General features: G+C 47.8%; 1 protein-coding gene across 9 annotated transcripts in view; it reads left to right on the top strand.

Annotated features, from left to right (window-relative positions):
- The window catches only part of LOC146871735 (zinc finger CCCH domain-containing protein 11A-like), a 310,767-nt gene that overhangs the window by 235,680 nt on the left and 48,472 nt on the right, over positions 1-26,615 (top strand). The window contains exon 1 of one of the 9 annotated variants that reach the window (XR_014981047.1): positions 17,835-17,962. The exons of the other annotated variants lie outside the window; for them this stretch is intronic. The gene's annotated coding sequence lies outside the window, so the exon portion shown is untranslated. Of the gene's footprint in view, positions 1-17,834; positions 17,963-26,615 lie in introns of those variants that run through there. 9 annotated transcript variants of the gene reach the window in all.

Here is a 26,615-nt window from a genome sequence, read left to right as displayed (position 1 = left end):
AATAGTGAATTACAGCCATTTTCGTTTTCCACTATTGCAAGGCTACCTGTTCTCCATAGGCCAGAATGGGCAGTTTGGTTATTACATCTTATAATCCTAACTGAATCAGAGAACATGGTAGAAATTCGAATTTAGTATGCCTGAACTCAGGATGATAAAATACATGTTTTAGTGAAGTTGGTTTTAACATTCTGTGTTTGAAAATGCCACTTTTAGAAAGTAAGGAAAGCAAAATACCTGGAAATGTATCTAGGTAATCTAGTGCGCTACAATAATGTCACCAAAAAGGTGTACCAAAAGTAATCACAAGGTTAACAAAGTTCGTTTTCAATAAAAAACTGTAACATCAGTAATCCAAACGATGTATCAATGTTTAAAAGTGTACATAAAGTTTCAAAGGATTTTCAGGAAACAAAAATGCATCAAAGTCTGTTTTAATTCAGAATCGTCATAAATTAAATCCAATGATGCGCAAAAGAAATGGCTTGTATACAGCATACAAAGACTTCATAAATCCCAATGCATTTCGGGCTGAAAACCGCCCTTCATCAGGGGAATCTGAAGCAAGTAAATATGCGAATTTAAGCATTCAAAACTATCTGCTGGTTGTCATAAATAACATACAGACTGACAAATAGGTTCAAGCGGTCAGACAAAAGAAACTAAACTGCATAAGGTAACAAAAAGCACTGCCTTTACTAAACCATGCTCAAAGAGATAAAAGTGAAATGAGAATAAGATTAGATGTGCAACCTACATGAAAAAGACCCACATACATCCAGACACTGACAAGGAGAAAGAGAAAAGAATGCCCAGTGTCTTCAATCCAAATGTGCCTAGGAGCTAAAAACGTGTCAGAGAATGCCGCAGCTTCCAACCTCAAACCCGAAAGGAAAAGCGAAAAAGAGCTGAACAGTGCCACATCAATTACACGTACCTGTCGACAAAAATGTATAAACATATTGTCAGAAAACCAAAGCCGACGGGCTCCGAGCGAAAGCTGTCAAAATGATCACATAACAAGTTAAGTGAAAAAATTAAGTGAAAAAATTCCAACCATGTGAATACACCAATGCGACAAAGCAAGAGCAAACCTGCTTACCAGCACCTGAAGGCGGAAACGGTGAACAGTGCTCGACTTCAAAGGAAACCACAAATAAATGCCTGCAAGTGAAAGAAAAACAGCTATAAAATAGAAGTGAAATAAAAGAATAAAACGAGAATATGGCAGCCAACAAGGTCAAGGACGATAAAGTACCTTACCAGTTAAATATGCGGAGCCTCTCGGAATCGCCCTTTTCAAACAGTACCGGTTACGCGTGCAGTCTGACACCAAAGAAATACCCTGACGCGACGGCTGAAGCAATGAAGACAATTGGAGTTTCCCTTTTCAGACAGTACAAGGTATGCAAACCAACTGACGCCACAGCGCGCCAAAGGCAAACACGTTACGCGATAACTGAGGCAATGAACATGAAAATAGGACTACAATGATCGAGAGATCAGAATTGCCAGAAATAAACATACATTATATATAACCAGAAAAAATAAAAATAAATATAAAATATAAAGTGTAATGAAATAAAAAGTGGAATGAAATAAAAATGAGGCAAAAACATAATAAAACAAATAATAAAACGTACACACCCATAGACAAGAAAGTAGGCATTTTCTTGTCTAACTATTCAAACCTGCCTCTGCTAGGCTGTGTATTCCTTTGTCTGGAGTTTGAGTGACAGGGCTGGGGAATTCCAGGAGACAGGGTGAGGTGTCCCATTGGCGAATAGAGAGATCTGCATCCAGATGGGTGGGAGGAGTTGCACCTGGGACCTGAATAGGGCTGTGCCTGCCTTCCACAATGCTGGCTCCACCTCCTGGGGAGCAGTTGATGTCTCTGCCCTGCACAGTGAATGAAGAGAAGGAATCCTGTCAACAAAGTGCTCCAGGGCTGTACTTGCCTTCCACAATGCTGGCTCCACCTCCTGTGGGGCGTGTTAGAAATGGCGATTTCTGGTTGGCTAGGGCTTGCGCCAAAGCCAGACAGAAACCACCACTCTAGTCAGGGCAAGGAAGTTACACGCCAAAGATAACCCCTGCTCACCCCCTTGGTAGCTTGGCACGAGCAGACAGGCTTATCCCTGAGGCGATGTGTAAAGCGTTTGCGCGCGCACCCAGCAACAACACCCAAGGCCCACCACAAAGGAAGCTCCACACAAGGTATTCTATAAAAATAGCCTTTGTATTATACACAACACATTAGATAAAAACACACACTCTACAATGTGCCAACAGGCACGGGCAGAATTTACAAGGGATTATATATACAGGGGACAGGGCCACATGGACCACTGCCAGGGATTAGCACTTAGAACATAGCACAAATCACCAATAGTAAACGTAGAACATAACACAAAGTAACTGTAGAACACAACCAGTCTCACTGGCGCAATAATGACCTCAGCGTCATCACACTAGCATCAGGTATAAAACCTATCCTGCATCCATCACAGGGGCATAAATCACCTTATGCAATTCTCGCAAGTCTAACGCCTTAGACCTAGCCACCTAAGTATACCTACACTAGGGGCGTACATAACACAGGGAAGTACATTCTCCCTACCATCAACCTAAACAAGGTAAAACAACCTCCTAGGCAGAAATCCTATCTAGAGGTATCAGACACAGGGTGCGCAAAACATGCTATACACAATACATTTCCTAGCACCCAAAAGCACATTAGCATGAATCGCAATAACACCTCAATCACATTAGGGTCCAGGACGCACCAGAACCTAAACGTAGCAGCTGCCCACTACTTGCTGGGCAGCTGGGGACAAAGCCGGGCCTAAACGCTGCAGCTGGCACTAAGTGCTGCGCAGCTGGGGAAGGCACAGAGTAAGCAGGGGCTCTCACTAGCACCACCTGTACTAGGAGAAAACAAACAACCACCTAAGTATCACAATACCTGTAGGGGTAAACACACATTACACATGATGCATCGCAACACATTCAGAGGTGTAGGGAAGGAAAACACATTTGCGCAAGAACTCATATAAGCCACAACCTGTGGCAGTCCATAGGCCAACTGGCCTTGTCAGGGCTAGGACGCCCTATGTCCAGCAAGGCTGCGCCAGGTGCGCAAGCCCAAAAGCGTAAAGGCCACAACCTAAACGTTGCAGCTGCCCACTAAGTGCTGGGCAGCTGGGAAGACGCTGGGGCCAACGTTGGAGCCTTCCAGGGCTCTGAATACCCAATCCTCGTGGCCCCCTGAGCCCCTCTGGGCTCTACAACAAGAAATGCCCCCTAGAGCCTCCGCGGCTCTGAACAACTCTGTGGGGCAAGGTGGGAGCGGCCCGCTGCCATCTGGGGCCGCTCTATCACTGAAGAAATGCCCCCTGAGCCTCGCAGGCTCTAAACAATAATGCGCCCCGCGTTGGAGCCTCAACCGGCTCTTAAACAAGCAATGCGGCCTCAACAAGGTCAGCTTGGAGCCCCACTCACCGGACTCTGGCAGCTGCGCGTGGGCCCTCTTCTCGGCATGCGGCGCCTCCTTTACGGCGGTGGGGCAGTCACCGCGCTCACTTGCCTTCGCCCGGGCCCCCTCCTGGGACCCGGGACTTTCTCCTGTCTGCTTTGGGAGAAGGGGGTGGGCTCCTGTACTCCTCCAAATCAGGCAGGGACACGCGGGGCTCCACCTTCCGCACAGGAGCCCCGCCTGGAGGCTTCTCTGGTCGGGAGAGCGGGGTGGGCTCCCGCCTCTCTTTGGCAGTATCCCGGGTCTCCCCCAGCTCACGGGAGGCCCGTCTACTTCCGGGGGGCGCGTCACCAAAAGCTCCGCCCACAATCAGGGTTTCCCTGACACCTTCCGGGTCGCCGCAGGCAGCGCGGCGGCCCGGTGTTCCCGGTGGCAGGAATACGGGGTAGGCTCCCGTGGATTAATCACACAGTCCCTGGCGGGGTGGGCACCCGCTTCAGGATAAAATAAAGACAGCGGCCAGGTCCCTGGCGGGGTGGGCACCCGCTAGGGATTTCACTTCCCTAACAAAGCGGTGTAGGCACCCGCGATGTCACAAGTGTGCGGGGTGGGCTCCCGCACCGACCAGGAAACAAAAACGAAGACGCAGGGTGGGCACCTGCGCACCCTAAGCAACCAAATACGCGGGGTGGGCACCCGCAAGGCACACACCATGGGGGAATCCCTAGGCTGGGGATTTCCTCCTCGCTCGTCGTGCAGCGCCGTTCTGCGAGGCCCACGCGCTCTCAGGGCGCTTGGCAGGCTAACAAGCCTTGGTAAAGCAAAAGGACCAGCAAAAAGGTCCCCAAGGTCCTGAGGGCATCCAGGGGGCAAGGTAGGGCCCAGGGGCCAGCACACAGGGCCCTCCAGCAGGGAGGTAGCCCCCATGGCGGTCCCTCCTGGGCCCCACCAGCAGCAAGCCCCCCCCTGTCAGGATCCAAAAAGAGAACAGTTTCTGTGGGGACACAGCCCCATTTTTATACAGCGAACCCCTTTGTTCTGGGTTCAGGGTGAGGGGGAAAACCAGTCGCAGCTGGTTGGGGAGCACCCTTGATGTGCTCAGCCCCTCACTCTATTCATTGGCAGGGCTAGGGTCGTCAGTCGCACCGCAGGGGGCGGGGCCAGCATTGTGTGTGGAAAACCCTGTCCTATTCAGGACCCAGGTGTACTCCTCCCACCCATCTAGCTGCTGATCTCCCCATTCACCACTGGGTGACTCATCCTGACTCTGGGGAATCCCTAGCCCGTCACATGACATGACCAGCCAATCACGCGACAGACACACTGCACACAGAAGTGCCCACTTCCAGAAGTGGCACTTCCACACTAGGTACATGCACGCCGCACACATCATCGCGCAGCATTCACTCCCACGAGTCCGCACATACCAAACTCGGGCCTGCACACCACACGCATCAGGAACTACTAGGGACACATACATTCCCCATGCATTCCTATGGGAGGGCAGGCCTATCTCACCACATGCACTCAGAGCGCGCACGCACTTTACCCTGGGACACAGGGAAAGTGCGCAGAAACCAAGAAATCACCACACCAAGTCGCCAATAAAAAGCAAAAAGTTCAGGGGTGAACCTGCCAGAAGGGCCAAGTCCAACAGGGCGTCTAATGTTTCTGCCCTGCACTGTGAAAGGAAAGGAGAAGTCTGGTAAACAGAGTGCTCAGGAACTGGTTTGGACTGGGCAAAGGCCCCTCTGCCTTCAGAGGACAAATGATTTCTGGGTATAAATATTGGGACCCTGATCCCAAGAATTTAGATCACTTTGGGAAAATAAGAAGAACCTCTGCTGAGGGAGGAACCAGAAGAAGCTGAGGAGGAAACTATCCCTGAACCTGGGGGATTGGCCTGCAGTGGTTGCCTTACTGCCAAAGAGGGGAGAAAGGAACTTTGTGTGTACTTTTGCTCAACTTGTGAAGGATCTCCAAGGGCTTGGAAAAGAGCTTGCCTCCTGCTGAAGTCTCAGGAACAACAGACTTCACCCCCCAGCTCACCAGAGTTCTTTGGAAGTGCCTGCTGCTGTTGTTGGGCCTTCTGAGGGAATGCGTGTCGCAAGGGGTGTCGCCGCTGCAACATCGCATCGAGCGGAAGCGTCTCGCAACGTCGGAGAAGAGTGTCGCTGCCAAGGCTGCTGTCGTCGCATCGTGTAAAGGGTGTCGCCGCTGCAGCTGAACCATCGAGTCGAGTCTTCTCGCAACATCGGAGAAGCGTTCTGCATCTAGAAGATCTTCATGTCTTTATTTCTTTGCACCAAAAACTTCATTGCATCAACATCGTTGCAACACTTTTGTTGCCCTGCGTGTCGCATCTAAAAGGTACATTGCCTTAAAGTGTCGCATTTAAGAACTTAAGAGAACTAAGCAAAATTCTACCATCTAAAGTAACAGTATTGTGTATTTTTGTCGATTAATGGTCTTGTGGTAAATCTATATAAAGAGTACTTATTTTTTATATAAAACCTGTGTGGTGTCCATCTGTAGTGTTGTCACTTGATTACTGTATGTGTTCACAAATGCTTTACACACTGCCTCTGAGATTAGCCTGTGTGCTCGTACCAAGCTACCAAGGGGGTGAGCAGGGGTTATTTTAGGAGTGTACCCCCTTACCCTGACTAGAGGAGAGGGTCCCTATTTGTCACAAGTACATACTTGTGCCAACTGGAGACCCCCAAGTCTAACCAGGACCCTAAGACTGGACTTTTGATGCTCAGCATCAAAAAGAGAGCGCTGGACAAGCCTGCCCCAGCTCCACCTCCAAAGAGGAAAGACTTTGCTACCTCCTCTTTGAGGATCCCATCACCCCCTCTACCTCCTCCACCAACTCCTCCGCCTCCTCCTTCTCCTCCCCCACCTCATCATTCCCCCACACTTTATCCAGATGATGACGATGATGATGTCTATCATGACACAGGGGACGAGCCACATGACCAACCCACAGGGGACCCCACTCCTACGGGCTCCCCAGACCCATGGGATGATTATAACATTCCAGACATCCCTAATGTCCCGCAGGATGATCTCTTCCCTTGAGACCATCTCCTCCAGAAGACTCAATGGGGTTTAACCACCTACTCCAGAGGGCTGCATATTACCACGGAGTGGATCTCCATACTGACCCCGTGGAGGACGACTTCCTCCTAGATACCTTCGACACAGCATACAGGGCCACTTCCATCCTGCCCATGCTCAGAGGCGTTATCAAGCACGCACCGAGGTCTTTAAGGATCCAGTCAGAGCCAGGGTCATCAACCCTCGCATAGACAAAAAATATAAGGCCGCCCCTACAGACCCCACCTACATCAGAGGGCCAGCACCACTAGATTCCCTAGTAATGTCTACTGCAAGAAAGCGTGCAAACTCCCAAGCATCAGGCGAGGCACCACCACCTGATAAGGAGCCCAAACTCTGCATCTGGCAAGCACACTGCATCCCAGGCTGCCAACATATGGCGCATCGCAAACACACAAGCGCTTTTGGCACGATACGACAGGGCACATTATGATGAACTAGAAGCCATCATGCAACACCTCCCTGACAAATATAAAAATAGAGCCAATGAGTTAATCCAGGAGGGTAAAACTATCACCAACACTTCCATTCGCTAGAGGCAGCTGACATCGCCTCTAGGGCAATTAACACCAGCGTCCTCCTCCGTCTGCATGCCTGGCTGCGAAGTTCAGGTTTCAAACCAGAGGTGCAAGCTTCCATCCTGAACCACCCTTTTGACCAGGATCATCTGTTCGGCCCAAAAGTTGATGAGGCCCTAGAAAAAATGAAGAAAGACACAGATACAGCGAAGTCTATGGGAGCCTTACAATCGCATCGTCCCAGGCGCTCCTTTCACCGGTCTTCCTTTCGAAGCACCTCCAGAGGCTACTCCTCTGACACCGCTTCTACTTCCTATAAAGCCCCTACCCAATCCACCTTTACAAGGGGTTACCAAAGAGGCATCTACAGGGGCAACAATAATAAAGGCAGAGGCAAGACAAACACCTCCCGCTCTGCCTCCACCCCTACTCAATGACTTCCCCCTGCTCCCCCCAGACCATCCCACTCCGGTCGGGGCAGACTCCAAAATGTCCTTCCTGTCTGGACTACCATCACCTCAGACAAATGGGTATTACAAATAATTTGGTCAGGCTATTGCTTCGAACTAACATCTACCCCCCAAACATTCCACCCAAACAACGCCCAATGTCACAAGAACATTTCGCATTACTAAAGCAGGAGGTAAACTCCCTCCTACAAAAGAATGCGATAGAACTAATTCCTACCCAGCAACAAAATATGGGAGTTTACTCCCTATATTTTCTCATACCAAAAAGGGACGACACTCTCAATCCCATCCTAGACCTCAGACCCCTAAATCACTACATACACTCAGACCATTTTCATATGGTCACGCTTCAACAGGTACTTCCACTGCTCTCCCAACACGACTTTCTGGCCACCTTAGACCTCAAGGACGCCTATTTCCACATTCCTGTTCACATCGCTCACAGGAAGTTTCTCAGATTTGTAGTGGACGGTCAACACTATCAATTCAAGGTGCTCCCCTTCAGAGTCACCACAGCCCCACGGGTGTTTACCAAGTGCCTAGCGGTAGTGGCAGCACACCCGCGAAGACCACACATCCATGTCTTCCCATACCTCGATGACTGGCTCATAAAGGCCAACTCATACAACCAGTGTGTACAACGCACTCACGCCACTATCCATCTACTTCACGACCTGGGCTTTACAGTAAATCACATGAAGTCCCATCTGCAAACATCTCGCGTAACACAATACCTTGGTGCCACCATAGACACCGCAAAAGCGCTAGCCTATCCCAGTCCTGCCAGGATAGCAAGCATTCAGGCTCTCCGCGCCAAATTTCAGCCAAAACACGATCTTCCAGCTCGAGTGTTCATGCAACTTATAGGAATGATGGCCTCTTGCATATTCATAGTGCCTCACGCAAGACTCCAGATGCGTCCTCTCCAAGAGTGCTTAGCGCGCCAATGGAACCAAGCCCAGGGTCAATTAACAGATCTGGTGTTGGGAGACGGTCGTGCCCATCGCTCTCTGCAGTGGTGGACCCCCACAAACCTTTCCAAAGTGCGACCGTTCCTGGAACCTGTTCCTCAAATAGTACTGACAAAGGACGCATCGCTCTCCGGCTGGGGAGCTCACATACTACATCACACCATGCAGGGCAGGTAGACGCCTCAACAAAAGTTGCTCCACATCAACCATCTAGAGTTACTAGCCATCTTCTTAGCCCTAAAAGCCTTTCAAACGCATGTCTCAGGCAAGGCCGTCTTAGTCCTCACCGACAACATGGCAGCCATGTACTATATACAAAAACAAGGCGGCACACACTCTCTGCAGCTCTCACCTAGCACAGAGCATATGGACATGGGCCATACCCCAAAACATCTTTCTCATAGCCAAACATGTCCCAGGAGTCCAAAAGACTATGGCAGATCTGCTGAGCAGACAAACAGATCCACGAGTGGGAACTCCATCCACAAGTTCTTCACCCGTACTTTCAGATCCGGGGGCATCCACAGATAGACCTCTTCGCCATCCACGAAAACGCCAAATGCCCAAGCTTCGCCGCCAGATATCCACACCCATTGTCCAAAGGCAATGCGATATGGATGAACTGGTCAGGCAGATTTGCGTACGCTTTTCCACCTCTCCCACTCATTCCATTAGTGGTGCGCAAACTACAACAACACTCCCTCACTCTCATCCTAGTAGCTCCAACTTGGGCCAGACAACCGGGGTACACCACACTGCTGGAACTATCTGTAGTACCGCACCAAAAATTACACCTCTCTCCACGCCTCTTAACCCAGAACCATGAAGAGATCAGGCACCCGGACCCAGCTCAGCTCAACCTTGCGATCTGGCTCCTGAAATCTTAGAATTCGGTTACCTAAATCTTACCCCTGACTGTATGAACATCATTAAAGAAGCAAGACGACCTACCACTAGAGCTTGCTACGCAGCCAAGTGGAAATGTTTTGTGATCTATTGTCACAATAATAACTTCAATCCCCTCGATGTGTCCATTCAAAACATCATACGCTATTTACTACATCTACAATGATGCAATCTAGCCTACACGTCTATTAGACTGCACCTTGCAGCCATTGCAGCTTATCTACAAAACAGGCAACATCTATCTCTCTTTCGAGTGCCTGCCATAAAAGCCTTCATGGAAGGCCTCAAAAGAATAATTTCCCCAAGAGTGCCACCCTCACCTGTGTGGAACCTAAACATCGTTCTCACCAGACCAATGGGGCCTCCCTTTGAACCTCTACACAAATGTGAACTTCAATTCCTAACATGGAAAACTGCCTTTTCTTGTAGCCATCACTTCTCTCAGAAGGGTCAGCGAAATACAAGCACTCACCATTTATGAACCATTTCTGCAAGTGCACCATAACAAAGTGGTTCTCCATACTAATCCAAAATTCCTCCCTAAAGTCATTTCTCCTTTTCACCTCAACCAATCTGTGGAACTACCCGTATTCTTCTCACAACCACAAACCGTTGCAGAAAGAGCTCTCCACACATTAGATGTGAAACGAGCCTTACTCTACTACATCCAAAGAACACAACCCTTTCGTAAGACAAAACAACTGTTTGTTTCCTTCTCAGCACCACATAAAGGCAACCCCATCTCCAAATCTGGGATAGCTAGATGGATTGTCAAATGCATTCAGATTTGCTACCACAAGGCAAAACGAACACTATCTGTCCCCCTAAAGCCCACTCTACACGTAAAATAGGGGCTTCCATGGCATTTTTAGGGAATATCCCCTTAGATGATATCTGCAAAGCAGCTACATGGTCAACACCGCACACTTTCACTAAGCACTATCGTGTAGATGTGCAAGCTAAGCAACAAGCTAGTGTGGGCCAGGCTGTACTCAAAACATTGTTTCAAACCACTGCAACAGATACCGGTGGTCGCCGCTAAGGTTGGGAACTGCTATATAATCTATGCACAGTGTGTAATCTGCAGCTCATATGCCTCGAACGGCAAATGCTACTTACTAGTATGCATCTGTTCTTGGCATGTAGAGCTGCAGATCTACACACGCCCACCCGCCTCTGGATCACCCGGATCCATGAGAGGCACACCACCCAGCACTTCTCATTTTTTTTTTACTTTACAGAAATATCTAAACTTGGTACATTTTCCCTAGAGACAGACTACACCTTAGACCAGAAAGACAAATATGACTGCCTATCCATCTGTTCCCTCAAGTACACACACATACTGGTTGGATCTGGCACGAGGGTGAGTGAAAGGTTTGAAATGTATATTTTATTAACGAGAGATTTCACAAAAAGGAAATGCACTGTTAATAATTAAAGGGTTAAAAACCTGAACCAATGATTCACAGCTCGTCCGCTGTAAAGCCACGACAAGGCACCAACCTCTTTACAGGCCATTCACACACCTTTCATACTTGACACACACTTTCACACCACCAGCTGCGGCCCCAGCACATTACAACACTCACATCCACAGACAATGTGGAGACAATGTACACCCTAGCAGAGAGAGACAGAAAAGACAAATATTACTTCAAAATGAACAATTCCTTAAGCACTCACACATACTAGTTGGATTTGGCAAGAGGGTGAGTGAAGGTTGAGAGCGTAAAATTCTATTAAAGAAAGATTTCACAAAAAGGAAATGCACTGTTAATATTTAAAAGTTTAAAAACCTGAACCAATGACTCACAGCTTGTGAGCTGTAAAGCCACGGCATGGCGCCATCCTCTTTACAGGCCATTCACACACCTTTCATTCGTCACACACAAGACCATCCACACCGCCAGCCGGTAGGCCCAGGACATCACAACATTCACATCAACAGACAGCGCCATTCAAGGACCCATCACTTTCATACGCCCACATGACTGACAATGCAATCACACCGCCTGGTGGTTGACATAGTGTCTGCAGTGGCGTTTGACCAACAGTGTGTGTAATGACCAGCAGCTAGTCACTTCTCATACACTGCCAGCCAAGCGCCAGCCCACCCACACTGCCAGCCAAGCGCCAGCCCACGCACACTGCCAGCCAAGCGCCAGCCCACGCCCACTGACAGCCAAGCGCCAGTCCACGCACACTGCCAGCCAAGCACCAGTCCACGCACACCGTCAGCAAATTTTTTTTAACAAGAAAGAAAACCCAAACCAATTGCAACTAGATACAAAACTATAACTACAAAAACAGCAGCAGTAACTAAAGACATCATTCTAATGCCAACCGTGAAACTGAACAACAACTATATAAAACCATACAGACCAGGCAGTACACTATTAGACTCACGGTTGCTCCCAAAAACTCTTTTGAGTGTGATACAATCTGAAACATGTTAGCACACAGCCCAGGATTAGGAGGACAATCAGAACAGTGCATACAACTCTCCTTCCGTATACCTCTTTGCAAACAGACTCTACATCTCTTAAAGGGATTGGTTTTTTTTGGGCGTGGGAGGAATTAAATCAGGAAAGTAGCGATCTTTCAATCTAGCCACATCCTCCACCACTCTAGGAACACTTGCCTGTTCCACTACAACAAGGCTGCCTATCACAAACTCCTGAAACTGAACAAAAGTCATCTTTGACGCAGGAGAACACTCCTTGAACACAACAAAAGCATTAAAAGTTTCTAATTGAAGAGATGAATGGCCAACTTCTTATACCAAATGTAAACCTTACGAACAGCAGTGTAAGGTTCCAACCTCTGATCTACTCTAGCGACACCACCCATGTGCTTATTGTAGTCTACAATGCACACAGGTTTGCGCACTTCAGCAACCTGACCCCAAACAGTCACAGGTGAAGTACTCTCCATGGATGGTAGTCAGCATGTACACATTCCTCCGGTCCACAAATTTCACAGCTAGCAGTTCCTCACTATGCAAGGCACTGCACTGTCCCCTCTGAAGCGTTTTGCAAACAAGCTCTATTGGATAACCTTTACGGTTAGTGCGGATTGTGCCACAAGCAAAAGTGTCCACTTTGAACCATTCCTTAAACAATTGCACAGCAGTGTCGACGTTATCAAGGTACAAATGGTGACCTCTGTTAAACCGTCCTCTAGCAAGTTCCCACACAATTTTCTCTGAAACTCTAAAAGTGGACGGACAACAAGGGAGGTCAATAGTGGAATCCCTACCAGTTTACACACGGAAATTATAGACCTATCCTGTCCTACTCACAGACAACATATACATCTTAATTCCATAATGTGCCCTCTTGCTAGGAACAGACTGCCTAAAAAACAAACGGCCCTTGACCAGGAACAAAGATTAATCAACGGCTATTTCTTTCCCTGGAGTATAGATCTCTGAAAATCTATCTACAAAGTGAACCAGAACAGGCCGAATCTTAAAAAGACAGTCACAGTCAGGGTGATCTCTTGACAATGCCAAAGCATTATCAACAAAATGCAGCATCCGAAGCAAAAGTAAATACCGGTCACAACTCATTATTGCAGGAAATATGGCTGTTGCCATCAAGGGACTCGTAGACCAATATGAAGCCAAGTACAGCTTCCTTATCAAGCCCATCAATAAAGTAAAACCCAAAAACTTCTTCATCTCATCCAGATTTATTGGAGTCCACCGGGTAGCTCTAGAGCGGGGCCTAAGTCTGGCACTGTTGTCCCTCAAAAACTGTTCAGCATACAAACTAGTCTGCTCAACAATGTCAGCCAAAAATACATCATCCATAAACAACTGAAAAAACTGTAGAGGCAAAAAAATTCACAATCCATTCTACACCCTGCATCACCACTAAAGGCACGCAACACCGGCTGCACCATGTTTGGATCAACCCAGAGTCCAGCACTTCCAGTAGGAAGCCTCGCAGCCTCAGGATGCAATTCCAATGTCTGTTCCTGCACCATCGGCACATCAGTGTCCTCCTCTAAAACAGGCACTTCATCCCACTCAGAGTAGCTTCATCCTCACTGAGAGTAGCTTCATCATCAGATGATTCCTCATGGACAGAAAAATCACTGCCAGAATCTTGCACTCCCTCCTCTCCCTCAGCCGCACAGTCTCATAATCCTGCTCAGAGGAAGATTCAAAAAGCATACCAATCACCTGCTGCGCAGTAATTCTATGGCTAGCCATAATCCTTACTAATAAAGATCACTTGCCAGAAGCAGCTAGACTCACCACCACCTACTCTGCACAGACACAGTAAGAACCAACAATATCCCATTAACAAGCATTTGCAATGCAATAGGTCTCGCTTTTACGAGAGTTTAAGCTATTGGCACTGTAAATGGCAATGCCTTTTATTTAGGTTTAAAAAACCAAAACATAAATAAAAAGCATTGTCACTTACAATGCCAATAGATCAAACTCTCGTAAATGTGAGACCTATTGCATTGCAAATGCTTGTTCTTAAACCATAGAGCTTGGAAAGAACAATTTGGAAGCCATGTGGGGCTTCAGCCTCGCAATTAAGTGCACTGAAGCACATGTTTCAGAGAGACAGATAGCCATCTACTGTGAAATTTAATTACCCTGTACAGGACTCTGCTGCCCGTTAGATTGGTTTGAGCTATGCAGAAGGAGGTGGGCGGAAGTGTGCCCAGGAGAACTGGGGGTGGGGGGGGGGGATAAGTGGCTGTCCTTTTGGCTCTGTGCACAGGAACACAATTCTAGGATTGGCTATGCTGCAAAGGGCTTCTCTCCCCAACCTGGATCCTCCTGATGAGGCTCCACCCACCCACTCTGGGGGTCTCCAGTCATCCCAATAGTTACGATTACAGTATTGCTTAAAACCAACCGAAGCTGTGAAAATTTAAGTGGTCTGCCTATGGGTTGTGATTCAGAGAATATTGTGCCATAAAGCATAAAGAAGTATTAGAACCATCCCAAGTGTAGTTCCCCCCACATTACACCAGACTGAAAGGTTGTGCATCGCAAGGGGAGACCTTTATAAAGGACGATAAAAACATGTCACACCTGAGGAAGTCTGGTAGGCACCAGCCCCCTGCGGCTTAAACATGTTGCTGAGAAAAATCTGGGGGCAGGCCCGGCCTCCAGGCGTCAGCCAGTTGTACAAAAGAGCTGTTTACATTCCAAGACAGTGCTTTAAAGGGACACAGGTGCAGGCAGGAAGCGTCCACCGCAAGCATTAGCCCGAGACGCGCCTCTATCGTGAGGAAGCATGGACGTTCCCAAGAACATGTGGTGCACAGTGAGAGGGGCAGCATTAGGTGAAGACTGCTCGCTGAGGCATCAGACTTCACTCCAATAAAATATATGCTAGTTTGGGCTGAACCTGGCACACGTTATGGAACTGTCTATCCTGTGTAATATAATGGTACTATCTACATATCAAGCATTTTTCCAGTGTGGGGAACCCACGGCTCTTGCAACACGTTCACTCCTGAAACGGCTATTTATGAATGATAACTTTAAAAGTGTAACTCAGATGGGATCAACAACGGTCAAAGGGCACCAGCCCAAGATATCCTCGCAGAAAAAGGCCTTTAAGATACCCTTAAGTCGGTGCATCAATGCACGCTTCAGATAAAGGGGAGGGTCCAATTAAAGACATTAAAAGTAGCAGACCGCCAACAAATGTTTACAAATCTTTTAAAATACCGTGAGACTTGGGTGTTTGCAGTTAGGCACCCTCAGACTGACTTCGAAGGCCGTGAGCCCAAAATGTCTAAAGCAAGAGTATTTCAAAATCACAACGTTTTGCGATTGGCCTTCAGTCAAGCCCTGCAATGGAAATAACAAGCACGGCTGCAAAAGTGAAAGTGGCAAGTGCGGCATAATAATTAAATAAACTGCAAGCGCGGCCGCAGGCTCGCACTGAAAAATAATTAAATAAGCGGCAAATCAATTAAATAAACAAGCGCGGTCCCTAAAGTAAAAGAGGACCACGCTGCAAATAAAAAAAAAAGTGCTTACTGACTTATGGAGAACGTGGGTGTAATGCCGCAAGTAAACGATCCAGTCCGGGTGGGCGGGGCCAAAAGGAAACAGGACGGTAACAAGGAGGGACTAAAAAGCCTCATTTACGATAAAAAGGCAGCATTTACCATAGACGATGACGCCAGCCGATCTAAAAGATGGGCGATGCTTAAACTCCACTTCTGAAATATCCCGATTACAAAAAGCCTCGCAGAGCGAGCAACGCTTGCGCGCTGCAACGCAGGTCTGCGAGACCTAAAAAAGAAAAAGAAAAGAAAATTACACATAAGACAACGCAAAACACATCACAAAGAATGTCAAAACTAAATATGCTGCTATTATGACACCACTTACAAAAAATGCATTCATGCATGACATTAATACTCATTTGGAGTAAACACTACACAAATGTTTTTCTTACCAAAAAAATGCAAATACACAAAACTGAAGATCAACCACTGCCGAAACCGCAAACAAGAATCAAAAGCTTTGAAATAGAATAAAGAGGAGGAATAAAACATTACAATCACATATGCAAAAATGCACTAGTCCACACACTATCCACCAGCCAAGCAAAGGTGGTAGGTGGGCCTAAAAGCATAAGGCCGATCTGCCCTCACGCAGAGCAAAAACAGCCAATAAATTTACCCTCATAAAGGGGGAGCAACCCTTGCCCAAGGGGTCACTCCCCAACACCAACATTTAAAAAGCCCTGGTGTCTAGTGACTTCTGCCCCCCTAGGGGACAGATGGGCCTGAAAACATATGGCCGATCTGCCCCCAAAGGGGGCCGAAACGGCCACAATAATCACCCCATAAAGTGGAGCGACCGTTGCCCAAGGGACGCTCCCAACAACACTAAAACAATTCCTGGTGGCCTAGTGGGCATACAATAAAATGATTTTTTTATTTGGGCCGATCTGCCCTCCCGGGGGGGGGGGGGGGGGGGGGCAGAACCGGCCCAAATAAATGCTCCCCAAATGGGAGTGACTCTTGCCCAAGGGGCCGCTCCCCAACAACACTAAAACAATCCCTGGTGTCTAATGGCTTTTGCTCCCCTTGTGGCAGAAGGCCCTAAAATAACAAGGCCGATCTGCCCCAAGGGGGGCAGAAATGGCCAAATAAATGAACCCCAAAGGGAAGCGACCCTTGCCCAAGGGGCCGCTCCCCAACAACACTAAAATAATCCCTGGTGTCTAATGGCTTCGGGCCTAGAATAACAAGGCCGATCTGCCCACAAGGGGGCAGAAACGGACAAAATAAATGATTCCCAAAGGGAAACAGCTCTTGCTTAAGGGGCCGCTCCCAACAACCTATTTTTAAAAAAAATCCCTTGTGGCCTAGTGGGCACACTTTTTTTTTTTTAATACAATCTGCACCATGCGCGATCATGCAGCAGGAATGCTTAAAAAGGCATCGGAGGAAAGGAAAACCATTTCCTTTCCTCCGATGCCTTTTTAAACAACCTCCCCGAGGAGAAACTCTCCTCCTATCCTCCGGACGCACTGGAAGCAAATGGCTTCCAGCACATTCCGGTATCCTTTAATGACATCAGAGCGCCTCGACTTCTGACGTCATTAGATGACGTGGCGGGGGGGGGGGGAAGCGGACGGACTTCCCCCTGCGGCCCACGGGGGGAGAGCCAGGGCTTCCCCCGTGGGTGGGTGTTAGGACGCCTCCCGGCTGTCCGACACGCGCAAAGGGTTAATAATAACTTAAGAAATAAATACTTAAAAGTAAGATTGAGATCTGGATACCTTAATTACAGAACATTTAAGTGTAGAAACATAAAGTGATATAACGGAGACTGACAAAGATGATATTTATATGTGGAGTACTGGATATAATCTACCAAGTAGTTGCAACGGTATGTTTAGGACGCTGGCTCTTTATATAGTGGAGCAAAACGAGGTACACTGTGTAAAGAGTCCAGGCAACCGTTATTAGGTTTATGGAGGCACAACTGATAACACTAAATGTTTATTTGTGGTAGCGTGGCCGAGCAGTTTAGGCTCATCAGAGGGTAGTGCTAAGCATTTGTTGTGCTCCCAGAGGCAATAAATAAGACACTCACTCAAAAATAAATCCGAGACCAATTTAGAAAAATGCAGCGTATTTTCATATAATTTTTTATTCCAAGAACTTTATCAATTAAGTACTTTTGTGTCTTTCTTCTTCTTAAAATATAAATCTTTTTTTTCTTTTTTTTACTTACTTGGACGCAATGATGTATTTGTACAGTCACCCCTATGCTCGCTTTTTGTGTAGCGCTACGATCCATTGGAACGTAACTGAATATGTTTCTCTAGCGGAAGTATTTCTTCTAGCTCCACTAGTTCGGTCTGCACGTGACCTCACCCGGATATTAATCGGTTCACCGCCGCCCGCTTTATGAACGCAGTGGACTCGGCGTTGCAGGGCCCACGACACATGCGGAGAGCCTCCAAACAAGGAGACGAGTTTGTCACATAGGTGAGTGTTCTTCCCGCCCGCTCTTTATTTTGGTGATCGTGGCGAGAACGATCTAGGACAGATTAAAGTAAGCTTTTTCTACCTCTCTTTGTCTCCGAGCGAGTAACGGCTTAGAAGTGCCACGTGAATATACAGCTCAGATTATTGGCCTGATTTAAAAGAAAGTATAAGGTAATTTTTCAGCCCGTACTTGAGTATTTTCTTCAACGCTGTCACGTTAGTCACTTTCTCTCTGTATTTGAGAAATAATACTGGACCAGGAATCCAGTTTGATGAAACGTTTTTGGACGCCAGGAGCGGCCGCTTTCGTAACATTTATGGCCCCCAGACGTTAGTTGCAAGTGAGCGTTGTTTACCTTTATTGGCTTAAGGTCACAGTTGGTTTATCCACATTAGAGTTCCTCACAGCATGAGCCGTAAGTGGATAATTATACATTATATATAGAATTAGGCAACTCAATTTTTCGGTGATGAATTATACGAAGGGTCTAGAATACTAGAGTATCACACTTTGGGTCTACGTACACGTGTGGATGTCTCTATCTGATGTTTCACTTTCTTTAGACTTTCACTGACCCTAGATGCACATCTCGGTGTAAGTGCATGGAAACCAGTCACAAACAAAACCTTGAAGTATTCCGTAGGTATGTAAATGTATAGTTATGTATATATTGTGAAATTGGATTATAGGTCCTTCCTCGTACCCCAGTCCTGATGAGACCCAAATAGAGGGGTCGAAACGCGTAAAAGGAGGAACCCATTGAAGTTTAAAGTGATATATACTTATTGATTTGCACAGAAAAAAGTGTGTTTAGGTGGAGCGAATAGAATACCTCACTTGTGCATTAGGGTTATCTCACAGTGGATCGCAATATACTCTTGTGTACGGACACCTACCTGTTGTACATGAAAAATGTGGGGTCTAGGAAGGGATTTTGATTGTTTGTAATTTTGTATGTATTGTATAATGTTAAGTGTATATATACATTGTTTGATGAATAAATGTAAAAAGATTATTGGTCTCAACCAGATAGGAAATAACAAATAAAATACAGTTGTGACCTGGAATCAATTATGAATGTGATTCTTTTAAAAAAATACATTTAAATTTGATGGGATTAGGATCCTATGCGTAAGAGTAATTAAATGTACTCTGGTGTAATTATTTTGGATATCTGTTTCTCCACCTCATATTTTTCTTTGAACTGGATTATAGCCCAGAAAGTGGAGGAGGGTTTGGGCAAAACCCTTGTATATTGATGCCTCACTGGACATAGACAAGGCATTCAACATGCTGAGATGGCCTTCCCTCCTGGGGGTGGCTTAAAAAGGCGGGGGTGTAACTGGGGCTCCTGAAATGGGTGACTCAATTAAGTATGCACCTGCAGGCCAAAAGTAGGCCCTTGGCACAGGATCCAGGGGCACTTGCCCGCACAAAGAGGTACCACATAAGGGTTCCCCATCCCACATATTATTTGCAATAGTTATAGTTAAAAATTAGCTAGTCAGGTAGGCGTGCCACCTCCAGGCTAGTACCACAGCTAAGGTGGGCTGATGTGAGGTGGACACAATTTTTCAGAAGTAGCCATCTTTGTGATGGCATACATAGGAATTCTAGGACAGGGTTAAGCCCACTTCCCCACAGGAAGTGGTCATATAGGGAGCGTAGTGACCCCAAGGGTCAGTAGCCCACTGGCTACTACCCTACACTCCTGTAACACCCCTAAATTCAGTAATTAGGTGAGTCCCTGGTACCAGAGAAGGAGATCCTGACGACCTAAGAAGAGAGATGACACAGAAGAGCCGCAAAAGCAGACGAGAGAAGCAGCTGACCTGTTGCCGCCCCTGCTGGCCTGTCTGCATCCCTCATCAAAAACTGCACCAAAGCGAACTCATCATACTGCTGTTGACTTCCGGAAACCTGGCAGGACTGACTGCCTTCAAAAAAGACTTAAGACCTCCCATGAACAACGGATCTGTTCTGAGGTGTAGGAAGGTGGAATCTGACTATATGGTTGCCCCCACTTTTTTCCCGGTGTTTGAATGGCTTTTGACTAGTCTGGCTTGGATCCTGCTATCCAGGACCCCAGCCTATCTGCTTACTCCCTTAAATGATTGGTGTGCATATTAGATGCACTAGTGATTGGATACTGTGGTACCTTATGAGCCCCTAGTATATGGTACCTAGGGCATTGGTACTCCACAGGGGCTGCAGCATGTATTATGCCACCCCTGGGAAGCACTCACAATCTGACACCACAGGCCTGCTACTGCAGCCTGTGTGAGGTAGTGTTAGCACTCCTCACTGAGGTATAGGTTCCTATATCTCACCATACACACATATATCAGTCACCCCTATGGTAGGCCCTATCAATCCCAAGGGCAGGGTGCATGGTTTACTATGTGAGGGGGTGCTTCTGCCTGAGCAGGACCCCTCTGCAGCTAGCAGAGTCTATTCTCTACTGCTGTTTGTGGATGCGGTTAAACCATATACTCTTAAGTGCATTATAACCTCGCGGTAAATGCTAACTTTGGAATGACTGCATCAAAACATGTTATGTTTGGTGTTAAACAACTTGGAATCCTACCCCCACACCAGTAACTGGTGTGGGAGTAGGATCCCACCCTTCTAGAGGGGACGACATGTACCCACTGTACTACACGGTAGAAATCTTTCAGAGCCCTGGCATCACTAAATGGATGCCACCAGCACAGACACCAGGCTGCCCTCCTGCTGCTAACCGAAACTCTCAGTGGAGGGAGCCCAACAAAGGGTTTCCTGTCACAGGAAGGTGTCGCCACCTCCCAGGCAGGATTTAGTGTATTGGGGCTGGGTGGGTGCACTCCTAGAGTGCTTTGAAGTCCTGCACTGGGGGAGCAGTAGGCTCCTCTGTGCATATGCCAGCTCAAACCAGTTCAGGGGCTACCTGCCCCTGCTCTGGCGCGAAACTGGACAAAGGGAAGTGGGTGTAACCACCCACTACCCCGACCCTCCTAGAGGAACAGTCATAGAGTTAGTCCCTCCCATCTTTTCACTATAAGATACCACACATTGCCAATGCAATTTAGATTACACCTGGACGACGCTCAACTAAGAAGAATCCTGGCCCTTCGACGTTCCACTATCTCTGGAAGACTGAAGAATCTCCCTTGGAGTCAAGGAGTGACTCCCCTGCTTGGCAGGCACCACAACTCTCTACAACGGTTGCAAACTTTACTGCTCCTGCCGGAGCCCGAAGTCCCTGCGTCCCTTGAAGCGGATTTCCTGACCTCTCGATGGCCATTTTGAGTCCCCCAGTGAAGCTGTGGCATCTGGACCTCACGAGTGACTAACAGCAATACCAGGGAACCGTGCACTGATTTCGAGTGCAAGCCCTAAACTACGTCCAACGAAGTTGTGATTTAGACCACTTGTTGTCCAAGTCCCTAGCAGGTCTAGGACCGAATTTCAGCGGCCTACCCCGTCCCGAGTGACCGTGGGCTGTTTACCTTTTCCTGCAAAGGCGTCTTCGCGGTTGCTTGCCCGTTGGCTAGTAACTCACCTGAAGACTTCCACATAGATTCCAAGGGCTCGCCTGGTTGCTCTGGGCCTGCCCTCACTTACCCTCGCTGGGTAAGTCCATCAGACCTTGCTGGTCTGCACCATTGCCAATCTTCACTCCACACGAGACTTGCGGCTGCCAAGGCTTGTTGGCTCCAATCCGGGTGCTGACATCGTCGACAGCTGCAGACGCCGTGGGACCTCCCGAATCCAGCTGCTGGTCATCGCCGAGCCTTCCTGGACCTCGTGAGCGAAGAGACAAAACACCATCACCGACCTGAAGAGACGCGACAGCTGTGGTCATCCATCTTGCTGGCCACCGGTCACTGGCAAGTGACTCTGAACTCTGTCCCCTCAATTTCTAGGTCTTCTGCAACTCCAATCCATCGTCGGATTCGAACGGACACCTCTCCAGTCGTCACAAGCAGCAAGTATCCAGTGATCTCCATTGGAAACAGCATCGCGACCCGACACCAAAGGACACCTATGCACCCGGCTTCCCTGGGTGAGGTAACTCGTTCACTCCGGTGCCCAAGTGTGTGTTGGCTCTCGAAATACTTACCCTGTAAGTTGCTTGCCTGTTGACTTTTGCGAAGTGCCCTTAAACTGTAAAATACAAACCGCGACATTTGCCATTGAAACGCATTGAAAACCCGCGTGTGTGTTTAGACACTGCACGCGTCTCCTGTGGGCTGATTACTTACCTGCTAACACTGCAGAAGTGAAGCCCCAGCGATTCCCAAGGCCTCTTGCTTTTGCAAGTCGAGTTTGTTAACCCATTATTTTAGTATATGGTCTGGTACGCCCCTAGGGCTACAGCCATATTTGTGCTTAATTTATTGAGAACTGTTGATCATTTGAATGTTTACCTGGCTCTAATCTCATAAAGAGATTAGTAGAGTATATTTAGAAATAAATACATATATATTTGATATATATACCTGTGTGGTGTCTTTTCATTTGGTAATTCAAGAGATTATAAGGTAAAACAAGCTGCTTTACATTCCTCAGAGACTTAGCCTGAAGGCTGCTCTCCACAGCTACCACTAGGATAGCTTTCTTTAAAAGGTTGTCTTTAAACCCATCTACCAAGAGTTGAATTGGACTGGTGCAAGGTGGCCACTACAACTAGTGACCAGCATATGCTAGGCCAAGTTCTCACATGAAGAAACTCCAAAATAGAAGAATCTGAGGCCTATGAAACCGCCAAAACCTGACACCTTAAACCACCACTGCATCCATCGCCTCCGGCCAAAATTGAAGTGGCCACTTGTGTCAATAAGGTCCTCCAGAGCTCAAGTCACCCTGTTTTCACCCATCATGGGCTCCCTGAAGTCACTGGCAGCCTCTGCACTCAGGCCCTCTCGACCGCTACTGCTCCCGGTAAGAAAACCTGATGCCTAAAGACACCTCTGCATCCAGCTGTGGAGAAGAGGACCCTAGGTGTCCGTACATCCCGAGCATCGCAAGTCTTGAAACCCCCTGTTGGTTGATCTCGACTGGCCTCCTGGCCAGAGCGTGCAGCCTCTTTCTGCAGTGACCGATCGCCATTGAAATACATTAAGGTTCCGATGCTGTTTTGCACCCGGCCAACCTTGTGCTGCTGGTTGTTCTCTGTTGGTGCTGCCTTGGACCTTTCCCAACACTCAACTTAACTCTTGGAGATTGGTCTTGTGAGTCACTCTTCTATACCTGTTTGCAGAACTTGTTCTTGCTTCCCTAGAATAACTTTTACAGAACTTTCAAAGTGGCAAGAATTTATATTTGAAAACTTGAACGATTTTTCTCTGATGCCAACATATATATAAAGATACTTGTTATTTTAATAAATTGGTATGGATCTCCTTCTTGAGTTGTGTGTATCATTTATTGATCATTGTGTGTATTTGTAAATGTCTTGCACTCTTCAGTCTTGAGCCTGAAGCCGCTCGACCACACTACCCTCTAACAAAGCACTTTCGGATTGCATAGCAAGCCTGTGTCCACTCATATAGGAACCCCTGGACTTTTCACACGTGCTATTTGATTTTTGCTATATCGCATAAAGAGCCAGCTTCCTACATTGATGGTGCAGCAGTGGGATGCTAATCTTGACATTTGCTATACTACTTGGTTGATAAGTTATTCCACAGAGGAATCCAACATTGTCTCTAGCTAAAAACATTTTTTTGATACTTTTTAAATAGATGTTGGGGCCTTGTTTAAGTCCTTTTGCAAAACTATTAAGATTTTAAAAAGTAGTAAAGTAAGTTAGGCCTTTAGTTGTACTTAGCATTTTTAAGTTCTTAAAAATGTCCCAACTACTTTAAAAACCATGTCGACCAACGCGCAGGGGCACTTCCGAGAAATTCTCCGGATCCAGTCTCATGCCTAGGGGTAATTCTAAGGTAAGGATCTATGACTAATCTGTCTTACAGATACATCGTTACCGAAGGTAAGTGTAGGAGAGTAGGGTCTGCTATCCTATGGTCACCCCAAATTTTTGCTTTTTGCTTCACTGGTTTTTGACATATTGAGGCTGTGGGCCTGCCAATCAGACCCCCAGCCTGCTGTTCTCTCTACTAAATTAAAACTATGCACCCTAGGTGCATAACCAATTGGAAGTGGATCACCCTGTCAGCCCCTGTACCAGTGTACACTAGGTACCCAGGGCATTGGTGTACCCAAGGCCTGCCAGGGGCTGACGCATGTATTATGCCACCCCAGGCTTGGCCTAACAATCTGACACAACTGGCTGATCACTCAGCTGGGGTAAGTTGGTGTAACCACCTCTTACTTAGGTGTAGTATACCTATACCTAACCTTAAATGGGACACCTGGTAACCTATAAGTCACTCCTATGGCAGGCCTTAACAATCCTGAAGGCAGAGTGCTTGGTTCCATGTGAGATGGTGCTCTGGCATGAGCTGAGCCTGTCTGCAGTGGTCGGAACAACTTCCTTCTACTGTTTCCAGATATCGTCATACCATATACTCTTAAGTGCATTATGAACCTCGCGGTTAAATGCTATCTTTGGTTTGGCTGTATCAAAACATGTCGAGTAAGGTGTCATACGAATTGGAATACTAACCCCTCGCCAATTCTGGCGACGGGGTTAGCATTCCACCCTTCTAGAGGGACACTACATGTACAGTACCTGAAACCCGGGTAAAATCAGACATAGCCTCAGCTCCACAAAATGGATGCTGCCACCACAGACACAAGTCTGCCCTCCTGCTGCTGGGAGTCCTTCCAGCTTGGGAGGTGTGGACAAAGGGTTTCCTGCCAGGGGAGGTGCGTGCACCACCCCAGACAGGATTTTGTGTATTGGTCAGGTAGGGCTTGAAAGAAACCAGACATGCCTGTGGCTCACAAGGAGCCTCGGTGCATATGCCAGTTCAAACCGGTCCTGGGGCACACCAGTCCCGGGCCTGGGGCGAGCAGGACAAAGGATTGGGGGTGTAACCACCCCCCTTCCTGGTCCCACCCATAGGGAGGGACCTAGCAGGTAGTCCGGCCCCTAGAATCCGCTTAAAGGTAGGAGCTGTGTCCTAAGACTTCAGACATCCTGGAATCAACTTAACACTAAGAAGAAGACGGGAACTTCGACGCTCTGCCGCACAGAGGACTGAAGCAAATCTCCCCTGTGGTCAGGGAGTGACCACCTTGCTAACGCAAGCACCATCCAGCGAATCAACGTCTGCTTTGCCGCCGCCTCCCGCCCGAGCCCAGAGACTGACAAGACCTGGACCTCCAGACCTCTCACCGCCCGATCCACAGTCCCTGAAAAGAGGAGACCCGTGGAGGCACCGAGACACGTGGAGCCAGCCATCTTGAAACGACCACGACAAGCTGACAAGTGCAACAACCGAGGCTCCCTCCAAGTTGTGCTTTGGGATCTGAGAAGCCCAACACCCGAGCAGCATCTGCACCAAAGGTGAGCCCTCCAGCATCTCCACGATCTGCGTGGGGCCCTTCTGCATTTTGCCACTCGACGCGCCTAACCGGTTGCTGGCCCGCTGGCTAGTAGCCATCTTGGCGACGAACTTTATGAAATACACCGCTGGTCTGGTTGCTCCAGACTGGCCCTTGCTCCCCTCCAAAGGAGCAGTCCCTCTGACCTTGCTGGTCAGAACCATCAGCTTATTTCATCTCCTACAACAATTGCTTTTGCCAAGGCTTGTTTGCTTCGATCAAGTCGCCGACACCGCCGGCAGCGAGAGCCTGCGTGGGACAGCTCGTGAACCGACTCCTGGACGTCGTCTACCTCCAGGGACCACGTGGCTGCAGAGGCAAGCTACACCTTTCTTCCTGTTTGCACCCGACATTGCCTGGTACCCACCTGGTGCCACGCCGGTCACTGGCTAGTGACTGTGAACACTGTCCCCTCTGCTTACAGGTCTTCAACATCTCCGATCCACTCTTGGATCCACTGCATCTCTCCCGGACCGACCGCCTGCAGCATCTTTGTCTTCAAGCTCCACGGAACAGATAGAAGAAACCCGACGCACTTCGAGGCCTATGCACCCGCTTCCTGTGGGTGAGGTAAAGCTGGCACACCTGTGCCCAAGTGTAGTATTACATCTCTAGTGCCTGTGTTCCAAATCTTGAGTTCCTAGTCCATCCGGGAGATCCTCTTTGCAGTAACTTTGTACTTTTTACGCACCCATTGAAACCTATGGGAGCACGCGTGTGACTATTTGCTCTGCACACGCCACCCGTGGACCTCCTGGTCACTAACTGAAGTTAGCTCCTTGTAGGCCCAGCGATTCTAGAGGCCCTAGGCCTTTTCCCTTTTCTGTTCGTGGTACTTATACCACTATTTTAGTATATGGTTCGAGCGGCCACCAGGGCCTATCCATATAAAGTGCAACTTTTGTGTATTCTACTGTAATCTTGTTTGACGATTTGTGCTCCTGTGCTCATAAAGAGACTAGGGGTTACTTTGAGAAATAAATACATATATATTTTGAATATATATCTGTGTGGTGTCCTTTCATTGGTATAAAAGGGGGTTACATTTGGTAAAACAGCTGGCTTAACACGCTTCACGAGTTTAGCCTCAAAGACTGCTTAGCCTACGCTACCACTAGGGCAGCTAGTCCGAAAAGGTTGACTTACAACCACACCATA

The sequence above is a fragment of the Triturus cristatus genome, chromosome 1_1 (genome assembly GCF_964204655.1).
Source record: "Triturus cristatus chromosome 1_1, aTriCri1.1, whole genome shotgun sequence".
Lineage (NCBI taxonomy): Eukaryota > Metazoa > Chordata > Amphibia > Caudata > Salamandridae > Triturus > Triturus cristatus.
This window is presented reverse-complemented; position numbering and strand designations above follow the sequence as displayed.